We start from the raw sequence: 18,314 nt of genomic DNA, 5'->3' as shown, positions 1-18,314 counted from the left end.
GGTTTTCTCAGTTTTTTTGTTGCTTTGTTTTTTTATTTGTTTTTCTTTAAATAATCCTGTAAGGTACTGAGATTTTTCAGATGCCTCCCTGCATTCATTGGAATGATCATATATTTTTTCTGCTTTGGACCATTAATATGGGGCATTATGATGACTAGATTTTCTGATGTTACAGTTGCTACATTCCTGGGATAAAATCTGTTTGACTGTGATACAGACATTTTAATACAGCATTAGAACAGTAAGTGTATATCTTATTTAGGATTTTGGGATCTATGTTCACATATTGAAATGATCCTATAATGTCATTTTCTTATATCCAGACTTGGTTTGAGGTTAATAATTAGCTTTGTGATATAATCAGGAAGCTTACATTCTTTTTCTACTTTCTAGAATTTTTTGAATAAGATAGAGATCATCACTGCCTTCATAGTATCTGATAATGAGCCTAGGGTTGATTCACAGGGAAGTTATTGATAGCTTTATGTCTATCACAATGTGATAGACACACACAGTGGTAAATACTTAACAACCACCTTTCCAGGGTGTGTGTTGGGGGTGGGGAGTAGAGGAAAATTCCTGATTAAGGGTTCTCCAGTTTTGTAGTGTAAAGATTGCTACTACTACGCCCTATTTCAAACTATCAATGTGAAGTCGCTGAATGTGAAGTTGCAGAGATATGTATAGTCAGCTCCTGTGACCTGGCACAGACTGGCTCTGTCAACATAGAGACATGACAACCTCTAGAGTAGAATGGCAGCTTCTTCACTTTCACCTTCCTTGTCTTTAGCACATTCCTTTTTTGGCCAGTTCTAACTCAGAAGAGGGTTCTAGGAATCTTATTTCTGGTTTAACAAGTTATTTTTGGCTTCATGGAGAACAAACTGCCATTATTAGTATTTTTAATTTATTTGCTGGTTATTGCCCTTATCAGCTTTACTATTTGGACATTTTACATGTTTCCAAACATGTATCCTTTTTATCTAGGTTTCAAATTGGCTGGCATATAGTTTTCCACAGCATTTTTATATTTTTAATACTTACTATGATTGTTTACCCACTTTAATTACAATATATACATTTTTAATTCTTTTTCTTGATATGTCTTGCCAAAAGTTTGTGGTTGTATTAAAATACTTTTGGTTTGATCATCTCTATTTTACTGATTTCTGTCCTTATCTTTGTTTTCCTTCTTTTCTTTCATTTCCATTACATTTTTTTCTTGTTTTAATTTTTGCTCCTTTAACCTGTTTATAATACCCGTTTTTGTTCTTTATGATGTTTTTCTCCCTAAAGTTTGTATTATCTGTTATCAATTTGTTTCTCTCACTTTATTTAACATTATAGTTACTTGGTATATCTGATTTATTCCTTTTGACAGGCTTCATGACCACTACCCCAAAATACAGCACCTTTGCCTGTGTGGAAACAACAGAAGCAGGAAGATTACTCTTATTTTCCTCCGACCTTTTTCTCTTGAAGTAAACCATAAAGAAGAGTCTGACGTTTCTCTGAAGGAAACCTTCATTCCAGACGTACCCTCCCTATGTCCAAAGAACATCTTTATCTTTAAAGACACAGAGATGCCAAGAAGAATCTGAACAAACAGGACTTGCCAGATCCCCCGGTTTACTAATATTGGACCATACTCTTGTTCTTCAATCATATTTCTGCATCATGTCCATAAAAATACACAGTTTTCCCCATTCCTTTGGGTATTTATTCCCGAAAGCTTCTGTGTCATGTAAAACTTATATTAAATAAATTTGTATGCTTTTGCTTGTGTGCTTTTCCCTTGTGTCTTTTGTTATAAGGGTTTCAGTCATGCTCCTAGCGATGGGTGAACAAAGAAATCTTCTTTTCTCTCTTATACTTTATTTTCCTTTTATAAGAATTCATTTACATTTGTTATGACTTTCCATAAGTTTGGATTTATTTCTACAACTTCATTTGACAATGAAATCTGTCATCTGTTCAAACATTAAGACACTTCAGCATATACTGCTCACTCCCAACTAATATATTCTTGTTATCAGTATTTTACTTCTGTTTTGTTTTTCTAACCATGCAAATTAGATGACTTCATAATCCTCATCACTATATCCTAGAGTAAATTTTTGTCCACATTTATCATTTATTTTTGTTCACTATTACTTATTGCATTTTAGACATATCTTCAGCAATTGTTTCCCAACTTCCTGATGTACAGTTTTTCAAATAACTTTAGTGAGTATATGTTGGTTGTAAAGTTTTTGTCTAAAATATGTTTATTTGGGCTGGATGTGGTGGCTCACACCTGTAATCCCAGCACTTTGGGAGGCTGAGATGGGTGGATCACAAGGTCAAGAGATAGAGACCATCCTGGCCAACATGGTAAAACCCTGCTCTACTAAAAATACAAAAATTAGCTGGGCAAGGTGGTGTGCACATGTAGTCCCAGCTACTCGGGAGGCTGAGGCAGGAGAATCACTTGAACCTAGGAGGCAGAGGTTGCAGTCAGCTGAGCTTGCACCACTGCACTCCAGCCTGGTGACAGAGCGAGACTCTGTCACAAACAAACAAACAAACAAACAAAAGTTTATTTGCATTTTCTTCTTGAAAGTTCGTTTTGTTAAATTTACAATTATGGATTAACATTTTTTTTTTTCTAAAAACTTTGTGACGATTTTATTACTCTGATTTCTGGCTTTCCTTGTTACTGGAGTAAAGTTGGCTACAGCTTTGTCTTTTCCCTTTGGCTGCTTTTAAGATTTTCTCTTTTCTTTGTTACACTTAAGTTGTGATTACTATGTGTCTTTTTGATGTTTATTTTTATTCATACTGCAGATTTATTGTTTCCCAAGCCAAAGTGTTAGTGTCCTAAAGTAATGTTAAATGTTTAAATGTTCTTACCTAAGTATTTTTTTCCTCTATTTTTTTCCCAATATTTCTGGAACTCCAATTAAAGTGTGTTAAATCTTTTTATACCTTAACTCCCTTCTTCTTTTTTTCTTATTGTGTTTCGACTCCTGTACTGAATTCTGAGTTATTTCTTTAAATCTATCTTTTAGTTCATTAATCATCTCTTCAGAGGTGCCTAATTTTCTGCTTAACCCATCCAATATGCATTTAATTTTATCTGTTGTATTTTCTAGTTCTAAAACTTCTCTGTCTTTTCCAAATGTTGCTGACAATTTCTAATAGTCGCTTCCCCCACCCTTTCATGTTTTCAACTTCTTTTTTCAATTCCTTAAACATGTTAAGTATTTTTTCTTAATTTGTATTCTAAATCTTTTAATTCTAGTGTTTGCATCCTTCAGATATAGACTTTCTTTTTTTTTTTTTTTTGAGACAGAGTCTCGTTCAGTCGCCCAGGCTGGAGTGCAGTGGCACGATCTTGGCTCACTGCAAGCTCTGCCTCCTGGGTTCACGCCATTCTCCTGCCTCAGCCTCCCGAGCAGCTGGGACTACAGGTGCCCACCGCTATGTCCAGCTAATTTTTCTTTTGTATTTTTAGTAGAGACGGGGTTTCACCATGTTGGCCAGGATGGTCTCGATCTCCTGACCTCGTGATCCGCCTGTCTTGGCCTCCCAAAGTGCTGGGATTACAGGCGTGAGCCACCGCGCCCGGCCAAAATATAGACTTTCATTTAAACTTCATATAATTATGTCAGTATGTAGTGTATTATTTCTATTTCTAGATCAGGAAAACTAAAGCTAGGAATGGTAAATAATTTACCCATATCAAAAATTTAATAAATGTTTGGGCTAGTATTTTAACTCTGATTTGCTTGACCTCAGAAATGCTGTTGGTGTGATCATACTTGAGTCTTCCAGTCACTATCAACTGAGCAGCTAATACATGTACCAGTAGATCTCATACTAGATTCTGAGTGTGTTGAGTGTGGGAATAAGGCTATATTTAATACTATATCCCATGCATTTGTTAAAAAGCATAGAAAACTGGAGACACTTAATATTTACAAGGTTACATGGCCAATCATTGTCATAGGATCTTGTTACTATCTTCTATTACAGCAGATTTAGTACATTTTTAGGATCAGTTAATATTTGGCTCATTAACCCCAGACTGCCTCTGTAGTAGGACGTGAGGGATAATCTTATGGACAGTTATGGAATATCCTTGGTGTCTTCATTTATATTTAGTTCCATCCTACTGCTTTTAGGTTGTGGTGTTTGTTGGGTCTTTCTGTACCTTTCCTTATTTGGGCTTCTGTGGTAGTTCATTCACTAATGTTAATCTCTCTTTTTAAACCAGTCCATCCTGGACACTACTGTGTTCAGAATTGGTGGGTTCTTGGTCTCGCTGACTTCAAGAATGAAGCCGGGGACCCTCGTGGTGAGTGTTACAGTTCTTAAAGATGGTGTGTCTGGAGTTTGTTCCTTCAGACGTTCAGATGTGTCTGGAGTTTCTTCCTTCTGGTGGGTTCGTGGTCTTGCTGACAGGAGTGAAGCTACAGACCTTCGCGGTGTTACAGCTCTTAAAGGCAGCGTGTCTGGAGTTGTTCTTTCTTCCCGGTGCGTTCGTGGTCTCGCTGGCTTCAGGAGTGAAGCTCCAAACCTTCCCAGTGAGTGTTACAGCTCATCAAGGCAGTGTGGACCCAATGAGTGATCAGCAGCAAGATTTATTGTAAAGAGCGAAAGAACAAAGCCTCTACAGTGTGGAAGGAGCCCCCAGCGGGTTGCCACCACTGCCCACTGAGGCCTGCTTTTATCCCCTTATCTGACCTCACCCACATCCTGCTGATTGGTCCATTTTACAAAGAGCTGATTGGTCCGTTTTGACAGAGTGCTGATTGGTGCGTTTACAATCCTTGAGCTAGACACAGAGTGCTAGAGAGAAAATTTCTCCAAGTCCCCACTAGACTCAGGGGCCTAGCTGGCTTCATCTAGTGGATCCTGCATGGGGGTTGCGGGTGCAGTTACCGGCCAGTCCCATGATGTGCACTTGCACTCCTCAGCCCCTGGGCGGTTGATGGGACCCGGCACTGCAGAGCAGGGGTCGGGGCTCGTAGGGGAGTTCTGGCCAGGTGGGAGCCCACTGTGGGGAGGGGGGTGCTGTTCAAGCATGGCGTGGGGAGAGGGGGGCTGTTCAGGCTTGGTGGGCTGCAGGTACCCAGCCCTGCCCTGCAGGGAGGCAGCTGAGGCCCCAGAGAACTCGAGTTCATCCAGCACTGCTGGGGGACCTGGTGCACCCTCTGCAGCTGCTGGCCTGGGTGCTAAACCTCTCACTGCCCTGGGCCGTGGTTCCAGCCAGCTGCTCCCTGTGAGGGTCCTGCCAAGCTCTCGCCCTTGCCCTCCCTAACTCATGCTAGCATGTGAGCGCCGAGTGCAACCCCGGTTCCCGCTGGTGCCTCTTCCTCCACACCCGCCCCCACAATCACAGGGAGGTGGCTCTGGCCTCGGCCAGCCCAGAGAGGGGCTCCTACAGTGCCGTGGTGGGCTGAAGGACTCCTCAAGCGCCACCAGAGTGGACGCTGAGGCCGAGGAGGCGCCGAGAGCGAGGGCTGCTAGCAGGTTGTCACCTCTCACTACTGCTGTATTATTCTCTCTAAACTGTAGCTTTTATTGTAAAGCTCCTTGACTCAAAAACTTTCAGTATTATCTCTCTATTGCTTATATTACAATGTCTAAATTATTGCCATTGACATTCATACCAGTCTTTAGTATAGTTCCGATTTTCTATTTCAAGCTTAATTCTCCCTACTCCCTACATAATGACAACAGCTAATACTTATTATGCACTTTCCCTGTGTGTGGCACCATCTTGGGAGCTTGGTATGTATCATGTCATTTAATATTTGCAACAAATCTAGAGATATGTACAATTATCCTTGTTTCACACATGGGGACCCTAAGGCTTAGAGAGCTTAGAAAATGTGCACAAGTTTACACAGCTAATAAGTGCTCAAGATGAGATTTGAATTCAGACAGTCTCACTCCAGAGCTGATGCTATAAATTACCCACTGAACATTGTTACTTACATCCTATTGCCCTATTCTAAAACCAAAAGGGATCATTCATTGTGTCCCAAACTTACATTGTCCTTTTTTTTGCTTATATTTTATTTTTGCCATGCGTCATGAGTCACATGACAAAACCTAACACACACCCAGTTTAAATTTTATTGCTTGCAAATCTTCCCTCATTTTTCAACTCTTAAAATACTACACGTTCCTCTCCTTGTCACAGAAATATTTATTTCAGTTATCTTTGCATGTGCCTTTCCTCCCTGGTTGTAGTTTAGGGATCAGTGTTTCGAAGGTAGATGATGATTTTAGTTGTCTTTCAGCAGCTAGCATGATGTATTACTCCATTTTCGCACCACTATAAAGATACTACCTGAGACTGGGTAATTAATAAAGAAAGGAGTTTAATTGAATTGACTCACAGTTCTGCATGGCTGGGGAGGCCTCAAGAAACTTACAATCATAGCATATGGCAAAGGGAAGCAGGCAACGTCTTCAAAAGGCAGCAAGAGAGATAGAGGGTGCAGGAAAAACTGCCACTTTTAAATGATCAGATCTCATGAGAACTCTCTCACTATCACGAAAACAGCGTAGGGGAAACCGCCCCTATGATCCAATCACCTCCCAGCCGGCACTCCCTCCACATGTGGGGATTACAATTCCAGAAGAGATTTGTGTGGGGACACAGAGCCAAATCATATCACTGGGGATCTGAATCAGCAGAAAGAAGTCTGGACGCTGCTTTTGCCACTTTGTAGGTGGATCATTTTGAGAAAGCTCCTCTGAACGCTCTCCAAGTTTCTTTTTGTTGCAAGACTCTTAGTTCAGGTAAAGATCGGGTTCTTGTCTGTCCATAGCCACGAAAATTTAGGTTCACAGATGGCTTAAAGGATGAGTAAAGCAGGGTTTTATTGGGAGAAAAGGGAAAAAAGGGGGAAACAAGGACTCTAGCAAGGCCAGAGTCCCTTCATGAGAGGCTTCCCACCAGGCAGTTTGAATCTCAGGTTCCACACAGGAAGAGGTGGGGCCAGGGCATGAACTTCCCTGGCTCCATACAGGAAGAGGTGCTGCAAAGGGCCCGAACTTCCTGAGGCTCCACCTCAGTGAGCAGGTTGGTTGGAGTTTCTCCAGGGACCTCCTCTCATTTGGCTGTCTCATTTCCTCCCTATGAAATGAAGAGGCTGAGCTACCTCACAGGGCTGTAATGAGAGAGCAACAAGGTAATGCAGGTAAATCTGATGGCAGGTAAGTGGTGTGTACTCAGTGCTACCTTTTGTACCAGTCCCTCTTAGTTCAAGCGCAGGCCCTTGTTTATATTGGGTAGGGAGTAAACAAATTGTAAGACTGAATGAATCTCCATTGAGTCTCTCGTTGACAAACTCCATGAGTGTGTTCTGCTACTGCAGTTTTTGGCATGGGATTGTCCTGATGTTTGCTCCTCTGCTCAAATAAAAGCTACCAACCTTGTGGCACATTTTAAAGGCTACCTTACTTTTTCTAGGTGATAGTGGCTCTAATTGGTTCAAGAGATAAACTAATCCTTTCTCTTAAATTAGTGTCTAATGATTCTTTCTCTGAGGGCAAGTAAGTCTTAATCCATTTGGATGTAGAGACTCCTATAATGTATCATTTGTGGGAGTTCTCTGTCAGGTTTAAAGGAATTTAATTTGGATACATTGTATTGGCTTTTGTAAAGGACCCTTTAAGAGGGTTATTTTCCTCATGCATATAACTTACACTATTTCCATTTTCATTCTTGTTCTCATGAGCAAATGGCATAGAGTTTGTTGTTTGGATAATTGGAGAGTTGAGAATAGAATTCATCATTACTGAGATTACTTTCAACTTAAGAGATGAGAAGTGAAAACCTCTTGCATTTGTGAGTACCATGTAAAGTGGCTGCAATCAGTAGGTCACAATGGGTCCTGCCACAACTATATACAGAATTCTCTCTTTCCACTCTGTATCCCTATCCCTGTCTGTCTTCCTTCTGAGCAAGATTTAGGAAACTTCTCTTGGAGCTGTCCACTTTTGAGAAAATTCAGAGTTCTACATGATGTTTTCCTCATTCTTCCATCTCTAGTTTCATGGAGAAGATGAGAAACAGTTTTTTTGGAGTCCACGTCTGGTCTCCAAAACAGTGTTTTAAAAAGGTCATTGTAATAGATAATCTATAAAGTCTTAGTTTTATTCACATACTAGTTTTCTGATACTCTTTATTTATTTGACTCTGTTTTAACTGTAAGAACATCTTTTTTTTTTTTTTTGAGACGGAGTCTTGCTCTGTCGCCCAGTCTGGAGTGCAGTGGCCGGATCTCAGCTCACTGCAAGCTCCGCCTCCCGGGTTCACGCCATTCTCCTGCCTCAGCCTCCCGAGTAGCTGGGACCACAGGCGCCCGCCACCTCGCCCGGCTAGTTTTTTTTGTATTTTTAGTAGAGACGGGGTTTCACCGTGTTAGCCAGGATGGTCTCGATCTCCTGACCTCGTGATCCGCCCGTCTCGGCCTCCCAAAGTGCTGGGATTACAGGCTTGAGCCACCGCGCCCGGCCAAGAACATCTCTTATGAATACCTTGAAGAAAGAACATGAAATTGTCCTTTTGGGTACTTTGTTATAGCCACAAAGTGCCTACTCTCTCTGCAAATGTAATCAAGTGAAGCAATTTTTCATACAAAGCAAAATAGAGCTGTTGCTGTAATTACTGTGAAGACACCAAACAAAACAAGGCTAATCACTGGAGGAGAAGACACAGAATGAATTTTGTAAGAAATAGGCCATCTTCCTCAATAGGCAGGGGTGTGTGTGTGTGTGTGTGTGTGTGTGTGTGTGTTGTGTGTGTGTAGTTTCCACCGCTCTGGAGAATAGGAATTTTGATGACATTAACAGAGCTTATTAATGATCATTGTAACTAACTCCATCCACCTAATTAAATCATCAGCTACAATTGGTAACAGGGGAGTGTAATTTAAATGGAACTATTCTGACAAAGTAGTTGGCATTATATTCCTAAATATTTAATACTCCCTATGGCTGGATTAACCGGAATATTTAAGGAGCTATTTAGCCAGGTCTTTCAAACGTGGTGAACAGACATGTTCTATGCTTTAAAAAAAGACAAATTAATTATAAATAAACTTCTACTTAAAATCTTCTGTCATTGGGCGTAATGTAGACTGGGAAATTATAATTAAAACCATTTTCTTTTATTTCATTGATAAGACAAATACGCCCCAAAGGAGAATCTATTTATTTTAAGCAATTTATTAGGACTAGAAAGTAGAGTAAAAGCAGAGTAGAATATATACATAACGCATGCACACACACAGACACACACACATGTAGTTGCATTAAAACATGCCAAAAACTAAATAAGAGACACAAATAGTGTATCATTCAGGAAGTTTGTTTACTGAGCATCTACTATGTAACAATGGTACAATAGAGAGTGAGAGTTTGGTTAACAAAATGGAAAAATCTCTATGGCATTATATTAGGGGATGTGTATATTACACACAAGTGTAATAAGTGCTGCAAAGAAGAAAAGGGAACTGACAAAATCTTTAACACGGCCTTGCTATCCATTCTAGGTCCTCACAGGAGAAAGAGCCATGTAAAATGATGCCCATCTCCCCAACACCTGCCTTGCTTTTTCTAATCAGTCCATTTGCTAAGTGATTGGATACAATCTTAGTAATTTTTTGTTTGTATGTTTTTATCCCTTTAGAGAAGCTTAGATTATATTTCCTCTATGGGCTTGTGGAAAATGAAAGTATTGCTATCTCCTGGCACTTAGACAAGGAAAGGGTATGCAGATTTGTAACACCTGCTGTCTGCAATTCTCCTTATTTGTTATTGGGATCAGGTTTATAGTTTCTGCAGACCAGGAAGCTCCACCTCAAATAGACCCTGGTTTCTCATTTACTGGTTATTTCCATTCCTTCTCTGTTTGCAAGCTGGAGCAAAGAAGTTTATTAGGGCAGCTTTTAGGCTCCAGACGGCAGGGAAAGCCTGGGTGTACCTGTAAGAAAGGCAGAGGAGAGAATAGAAAGTTAACATTTCCTAACACTAAAGACCCCTTGTATTTTGTTGAGAAAATTACCTACTATGTCTCTGCATTATGAACCAGATGGTTTTCTGCTGATTCCTACCAAGGTCAAAGAAAAATAAGCTATACCTCTTTGGTCCTTCAGGATGGCTTTTGTGTGTGTATGGCTAAGCATTTGAAATAGGTCTTGCGGATTACCTCAGACAGAAAAGAAAGTGTCAGGCAGGTGAAAAGAGGGGAGCATTTTACTGGCAGAACAACGTGTTTAAAGTTCTTAGGAAATATCATCCTTAAAGGTTGGAGAGATGTCCAAAATGGTTAGCAAGGAGAAAGAGTTGTTTCAGATGAGCCTGGGGAAATAAGAAGGATAAGCTTTATTTTTTGTTAGACTGCATAGAGATTATGAATTTGTGGTTGTCAAAAAAATATCATCCCTGTTGGATTTTTAAAAGTAAACTTGCCCTTTTTTTTTTTTTTTTTGAGATGGAGTCTTGCTGTGTTGCCCAGGCTGGAGAGCAGTGGTATCATCTCAGCTCACTGCAGCCTCCACTGCCCGAGTTCAAGCAATTTTCCTGTCTCAACTCCCGAGTAGCTGGGACTACAGGTGTACGCCTACCATACCCGGTTAATTTTTGTATTTATAGTAGAGATGGGGTTTCACCATATTGGTCAGGCTGGTCTCCGACTCCTGACCTCAGGTGATCCACCCACCTCAGCTTCCCAAAGTGCTGGGATTATAGGCATGAGCCACTGCACCCAGCCAACTTGCACATTTTAAAATGCTTTTAGATTTACAGGACAGTTGCAAGATAGTAGAGAGTTCTGCCCCACACCCAGGTTCCCCTACTATTAACGTACTACATTAGAATGGTTCATTTTTCACAATTAATGAACCAATGTTAATATATTATTGTTAATTAAATGTATACATTGTTTAGATTTTCTTAGTTTTTACCTCAATGTCTTTTTTTTTTTTTTCTGTTCCAGGATACCATCAGGATGGCACATTGCGTTTGGTTGCCGTGTCGCTTTATTCTTCTGTCCGTTCTGGCAGTCTCCTTGTTTTTGGTGACTTTGAGAGTTTTGAGGAGTACTGATCAGGTATGTTACAGATTGCCCCTTAGTTGGGATTTGTGTGATGTTTGTCTCGTGATTGGACTAGGGTTATGAGTTTCGGGGAGGAAGAGTAGTACAGAGGTAAACTGCCATTCTTATCACACTAAATTAAGGGCACATCCTATCAGTAGGACTCATCTGTGTTGATATTAACTGAACATCTGGCTGAAATTGTGTTTGTTAGATTACTGTGAAGCTCCTCTTTTTTTGGTCCCTTTCCAAACTGTACCCTTTGGAATGAAGTCCTTATGAACAGCCTACATTTAAGAAGTGGGAGTTATGATCCATTTTGAAGGTAAAGTGTCTAATTAAATTATTTGTAATTCTTTGCATAGAAAATTTGCCTCTTCTCTCTTTTTATTTATTTTTTCAACTTTATTTTCTTGCTCAGATTGCTTTGGCCATTGGGAGCTCTTTCAGGTGGCTTCCGTTTCCCCTTGATGTTACCATTGTGTGTGCATTTATTTTAATGTTTTTTGTTTGTTTTTAGCACTTCTTTACCTCCTCGCATTGTAGAATACTTCAGGCTCATCTTGTATCTTCCCTACCCCAGCCCTAGAATCTGTAATATCTAAGAGGAGCTCTGGTTTCTCTTAATGAAAAATGATGTTAGAAACAAAGATCAGGACTTTAGATTCGCTCATTGCTATGGGGCTGTCATTGCTTCTAGGCCTTCTCAGCTGATGGATTAAGGAAATACATGTGTGTGTGGTAGCTATATACGCACATCTGTAAATGTTCCTACGTGTGTCCATCTGCATCAACATCAAGCTAAACATGGTTAATACTGATGCCTCCAACTCAATTCCATTACCCCATGATCATTCTAGTTTCTCGTCCATGTTTGAAACCTCTCACTCCAACAGTGAGAAACCTGGCTCCCACCATCTGCTGTCCATTTACTTAATTGTTCAATTCCAATATACATACAGAGTGGTTTCAGAGTCATCCCTGCTGTTCTTTCCCTCCTGTTTTCTGATCTAGAAGGCTTGCATTTGACAATGGTCTGAGTTGAATCTCCAAATGCCTGCCTCCCTTCTTTCCTTCCTTCTTTCCATCTGTCTGTCTGTCCATATATCTATCCATCCCTTTTTCCAGTTATCCAGTGAATATACATTTTTAGAGCTAAGTGAGTTCATTGACTTTTAGAACAGGGTTATCAATGGTAGATTTTGGTGGATGAACTAGTGCTATTTATTATAGCAGGCTCTCTTAACTAAATTCTATTAGCCAATATGCCGCGTTAACCCATTTTTTCTATTCCCCTTGCGAAATGCACTGTTGGTTACTTTCGGCAGATTGAAGCCTTTCGGTGAGCCAGCTACTCTATCATGTTCATGTTCATCTGTTCCCACGACATGAGATTTGCACAAAATGAGAGATAGTTGTATTTATTTCTAAACCTGTTTGACATTTTTTTCATTTTATTTTAGTTCTGTGATTTAATTAAATATTACACAAACTAGTGAAGTTAACCAGTAAAAATTCAGAACTCTGTTGAATACTTTGGAAACTTTCAAAACAGAGTAAAGATGGCTGTTGATTTGGGGTGGGAAAGACAGTTGTAAAAAATTGGAATTTTTTTTTTTAACCCAGAAAGGTTGTTTGCCAATAATGCTTCTCAAGTGTATTTCAGTTCTCATAGAACTTTAAAAAAACAAGTGAAGGAAAATTATGTAATGTGCTAAGGAAGCCATTTATGAAGGAGAGAGAATGTGCAACTTTTATTGGTGGTAGACTCAAATCAAAGAAAACGCCTTGGACTTTTACTGAAGACTCACAATTCATACATTTAAAAATAATTTAAAAATTAACAGCCAGGCCAGGCATGGTGGCTCACGCCTGTAATCCTAGCACTTTGGGAGGCCGAGGTGGGTGGATCACTTGAGGTCAGGGGTTTGAGACCAGCTTGGCCAACATGGCGAAACCCTGTGTCTACTACAAATATAAAAATAGCTGGGCATGGTGGTGAGAGCCTGTAATCTGAGCACCTCAGGAGGCCGAGGCAGGATAATTGCTTGAACCCAGGAGACTGAGGTTGCAGTAAGCCGAGATTGTGCCACTGCACTCCAGCCTGGGCTACGGAGTGAGACTCTGTCTTAAAACAAACAAACAAACAAAAATTAACAACCAGGCCTGGTGGCTCACACCTGTAATCCCAGCACTTTGGGAGGTCAAGGTGGGTGGATCATTTGAGGTTAGGAGTTTGAGACCAGCCTGGTCAACATGGTGAAATCCTACTTCTGTTGAAAATACAAAAAAATTAGCTGAACATGGTGGTGGATGCCTGTATTCCCAGCTACTTGGGAGGCTGAAGCAGGACAATCACTTGAACCCAGGAGGTGGAGGTTGAGTGAGCCGAGATCACGCCACTGCACTCCAGCCTGGGTGACAGAGCAAGACTGTCTCAAAAACAAACAAAAAAGTAACGTTAAAAAACTTCCCACTTTGGAACATCACACACTGGGGCCTATCATGGGGAGGGGGGAGGAGGGAGGGATTGCATTGGGGAGTTATACATGATATAAACGTCATGCACATGTACCCTAGAACTTAAAGTATAATAAAAAAAAAAAAAAAAAAAAATTCCCACTTTGAACTGGGCACAGTGGTACCTGCCTGAAGCTGAGGAAGGAGGATCACTTGAGCCCAGGCATTCCAGTCTCTAGTGTGCCAGGATCATGTCTATGAATTGCCACTGCACTCTAGTATGGGCAACATAGAGAGATCTTGTTTCTAAAAAACAAAAGGCAACAACAAAAAAGCTCTCTCACTTTGATTGATTTTTCTGTGATAAATCATTTATCCTATCTGCTTTGGAGAAGTGGGGTTCTACTGCATTTCTATTCTTGATGTGTGTTATGACTTTAACAGACTTTTATAGCTTAGTTTGGAAAACTAGTCATGACTAAATATTTGTGTTCAGAGTCCTAAACAACAGTGGTAAACATTTAAGTTAGCACTGGAGCTTGTGCTGGACATCTTACACCTGCCCCTCCCAATCTATTTCCTTTTTTTTTTTAATTGTTTTTTTTCTTCCTTCCAATCCACTTTCTACCTTTCTCTCCTCTCGGTGCCCAGGAAGCTGGCCTGTAGAAGTGATGTTGGTGGTGGCCCCTTGCTTTCTGGCTTTTAGCTGGATTAGCCTAATGTTGTGTCCCTCTAAGAGACTGGGGAGCTGATGAAAAGTGAAGCGTGAAGAGTGGTTCTTCCAATTTTCTTGTTGCAAGGTCACCTATAGCTAAGTATCTGTCCAACAAAATCACTCTTCCTCTCAAGGCAGATTCCTTTACATGAACCTCTCTTCTTCTAGATTCTGGCAATTGCTTCCTCTCTTCATTCTTTGACCTAGTGATGGTAACTGCTCCACTGCTTGTAGATTCAGATGACTGCACTATCCCTTTTTCATCTCGACACTCACATTCTGTGGATCAGCCCTTTATGGAGAAATACCCTTCCAATTATTCTGAACACATTCACAGTACATACACTATAGACTGTCTGAAATATAATCTAATGAAAGATAACTACGTTGGAGGGTGGAGGTTGGAAGAACTAGGTTTTTTGTCCAAATGACATCATTACTTATAGGGTGACCTCAGATAAATTTCTTAACTTTTTTGAATCTCAGTTTCTTCCTATATGAATTCACTAGCCTACCAAACGACTGGAGAGAAGCGTTCTCATACGTGTGAAAGAGGATAAGCAACTATCACCCTCCTAGTTCTACATTCAGGTAGGGAAGTAAAAGGGAACTAGGGTTCGTTGAGCACATGCCAGGTATTATGTTCGGCATTCTCACATCAGACTCACAACTGCTCCGTGGTATATGGTGTTATTCCCATTTCATCAGTCATGAAACTGAGGCTAAGAGCTCCCAGATTGGTCACACAACTAAACTGTCAGTTTCTTTATCAGACCAACTGCTGGTTCTATCCCCAGTATACAGCATGTTCAGCAGAGGCAGGTGCTTATGAATGTTTGCAGGAAGAGTGGATATGGGAGGAAAGAAAAGGAGGCAGGATTTGGATCCAATTCTGAAGGACTCCAAAACCATCCTAGTGTGGTTAACAAAACATAATTCCTAATATTAAATAGATGAAACAAAACTCTTTTCAATTTTGTTGTGGACTAAATTATGATCTCTTCTTGTATATTTACTATTATATCTATGTGACTTAGATTTAATGAGTTAATATTTATCAGGAAAACACCTACTGATAGATGGGATGGTACAAAGGTATAGATAGATATTGCCGGAATGTATGAGATCGTAATCCTCCCAGGCTAGAATGCTATTGCCTGTAAAGCACAGAGAATATTGCTGGACCTACTTAGCTATCTTGACTGATAACAACCTTAAATAATAGGCATATACCAATTTTCCTTAGAGACTTATTGACCTATTTTTGTTTAAGACATTTGTGTCTTTTTTGCTGCAGGCTGAGACTGGGAAGTAGGTATGACTTTATTATATCTCGTGTGAAATAATGCTTCATTTGTCATGTATATTTAACCCATTTGTATTTCAAAAGCGTTTTTGCTTTAGCATTTTGGAGTTTAAATGAATTTGTTACCTTACACATGTCATTGATTTTCTAAATTTTGTTAATGAACCTTAACTGCCTTCCAAAGCAAGTCAAGTTTTGCAGGCTGTCCTCTCATGACAATCTCTTCATCTGCCTAGATGATCATGATATGGATAATTAAGCTGAGGATCAGATTGTTTTCTACTGATAGCACTTCAAGTGGATAGCCTCTATGATTTGGCTGTTGCTTGTATAAACACATGGAAGTATTATTGTGTAAAAGTTTGTCATTTTCTTTTAGATATTTATGCACATGTAAGTATAAATATATATGCACATATGTGTACACATGTATGTGTGTATTTCTTCCTGTTACTCATTTTTTATAATTTTATCTTTTATTGTTGATTCAGAGGGTACATGTACAAGTTTGTTACCTGGGTATATTGCGTGATGCTAGGGTTTGGAATCCAAATGATCCTGTCACCCGGGTAGTGAACGTAGTCCCCAACAGGTTTTCAACTCCTCTCCAGTTCCCTTCTACCCGCTTCTATCAGTCTCCAGTCTATTGATGCCATCTTTTTTTTTGTCCTTGAGGCAGGGTCTTGCTTTGTTACCGAGTGGGAGTTCAGTAGCACGATCACAGCTCATTACTGTCTCAACCTCATTACTGCCTCAATCTTCTGGGATCAAGCAATTCTCCCACCTTGGCTTCCCAAAGTGCTGGGATTACAGGTTTTCACCACCATGCCCGGTGTATTGATGCCATCTTTGTGTCCGTGAGTACGCAGTGCTTACCTCCTACTTATGAGTGAGAACATGTGGCATTTGGTTTTCTGCTTCTGTGTTAATTCACTTAGGATAATGGCTTCCAGCTGCGTCCATGTTGCAGCAAAGGATATGATTTTGTTCTTTTATATGGTTGCATATTTCATGATGTGTATGTGCCACATTTTCTTTATACAGTCCACCATTGATGGGCACCTAGGTTGATTGCATGTTTTTGCTATTATGAATAGTGCTGTGATGAACATATGAGTACATGTGTCTTTTTGGTATAGTGACCTATTTTCCTTTGGATATATACGCAGTAATGGAATTGTTGGGTTCAACAGTAGTTTTGAGTTCTTAGAGAAATCACCAAACTGCCCTCCACCATGGCTGAACTATTTACATTCCCACCAACAGTGTATAAGTGTGGCCTTTTCTCTGCAACCTTGTCAGCATCTTCTGATGTTTTTTGATATTTTTCTTTTTTGACAGAGTCTTACTCTCTCACCCAGGTTGGAGTGCAGTGGTGCGATCTCAGCTCACTGTAACCTCTCTCTCCAGAGTGCAAGCGATTCTCATGTCTCAGTCTCCCAAGTGGCTGGGGTTACAGGTGTGTGCTACTACACCCCACTAATTTTTGTATTTTTAGTAGAGATGGGGTTTTGCCATGTTGACCAGGCTTGTCTTAAATTCCTGGTCTCAAGTGATCCCTCTGTCTTTGGCTCCCAAAGTTTTGGGATTACAGGCAAGAGCCACCATGCCTACCCTGTTTTTTCCTGTTTTTTCACTTTTTTATAATAGCCATTGTGACTGGTGTAAGAGGGTATCTCATTGTGGTTTTGATTTGCATTTCTCTGATGATTAGTGAAGTTGATTGAGCATTTTTTCGTATGATCATTGGCCACTTGTACATTTTCTTTTGTAAAGTGTCTGTTCATGTCTTTTCCCCACTTTTTGATAGGGTTGTTATTTTTTGTTTATTGTATTGTTTAAGTTCTTTATACATTCTAGATATTAGACTTTTGTCAGATGTATAGTTTGGAAATATTTTCTTCCATTCTGTAGGCTGTCTGATTACTCTGTTGATAGTTTCTTTTGCTGTGCAGAAGTTTAGTTTAATTATGTCCCATTTGTCAATTTTTGTTTTTGTAGCAATTGCTTTTGAAGACTGAGTCATAAACTATTTCTAAGGACCAATGTCCAGAATGGTGTTTCCTAGGTTGTCTTCTGGGATTCTTATAATTTGAGGTCTTACATTTAAGTCTTTAATCCATTTTGAGTTAATTTTTCTATATAGTGAAAAGTAAGGTGAAAAGTAAGGGTCCAGTTTTATTCTTTTACATGTAGGTAGCCAGCTATTCCAGCATCATTTATTGAAAAGTGAGTCCTACACCCATGGCTTAATTTTGTTGATTTTGTTGAAGATCAGATGGTTGTAGGTGTGTAGTTTTATTTTTGGGTTCTCTATTGTGTTCCGCTGGTCTTTGTTTCTGTACCAGTACCATGCTGTTTTAGTTACTTTAGCCTTATTGTATAGTTTGAAGTCAAGTAATGTGACTACCTCTAGCTTTGTTCTTTTTTGCTTAAGACTGCTTTAGCTATTTGGGATCTTTTTTGGTTCCATATGAATTTTAGAATAGTTTTTTTCTAATTCCGTGAGAAATGACTTTGGTGGTTTGATAGGAATAGTGTTGAATCTGTAGATTGCTTTGGACAGTATGGCTATTTTAATGATATTGTTCTTCCGATTCATAAGCATGGAATGCTTTTTCATTTGTTTGTGTCATCTATGATTTTTTCTTCAATGTTTTGTAGTTCTCCTTCTAGAGATCTTTCATCTCCTTGGTTACATGTATTCCTAGACATTTTCAAATGGCTATTGT

Source organism: Trachypithecus francoisi, unplaced genomic scaffold (assembly GCF_009764315.1).
Source record: "Trachypithecus francoisi isolate TF-2019V2 unplaced genomic scaffold, Tfra_2.0 Lachesis_group2, whole genome shotgun sequence".
Taxonomy (NCBI): domain Eukaryota; kingdom Metazoa; phylum Chordata; class Mammalia; order Primates; family Cercopithecidae; genus Trachypithecus; species Trachypithecus francoisi.
The sequence above is the reverse complement of the archived record's forward strand: the minus strand, read 5'-3'. Positions refer to the sequence as shown.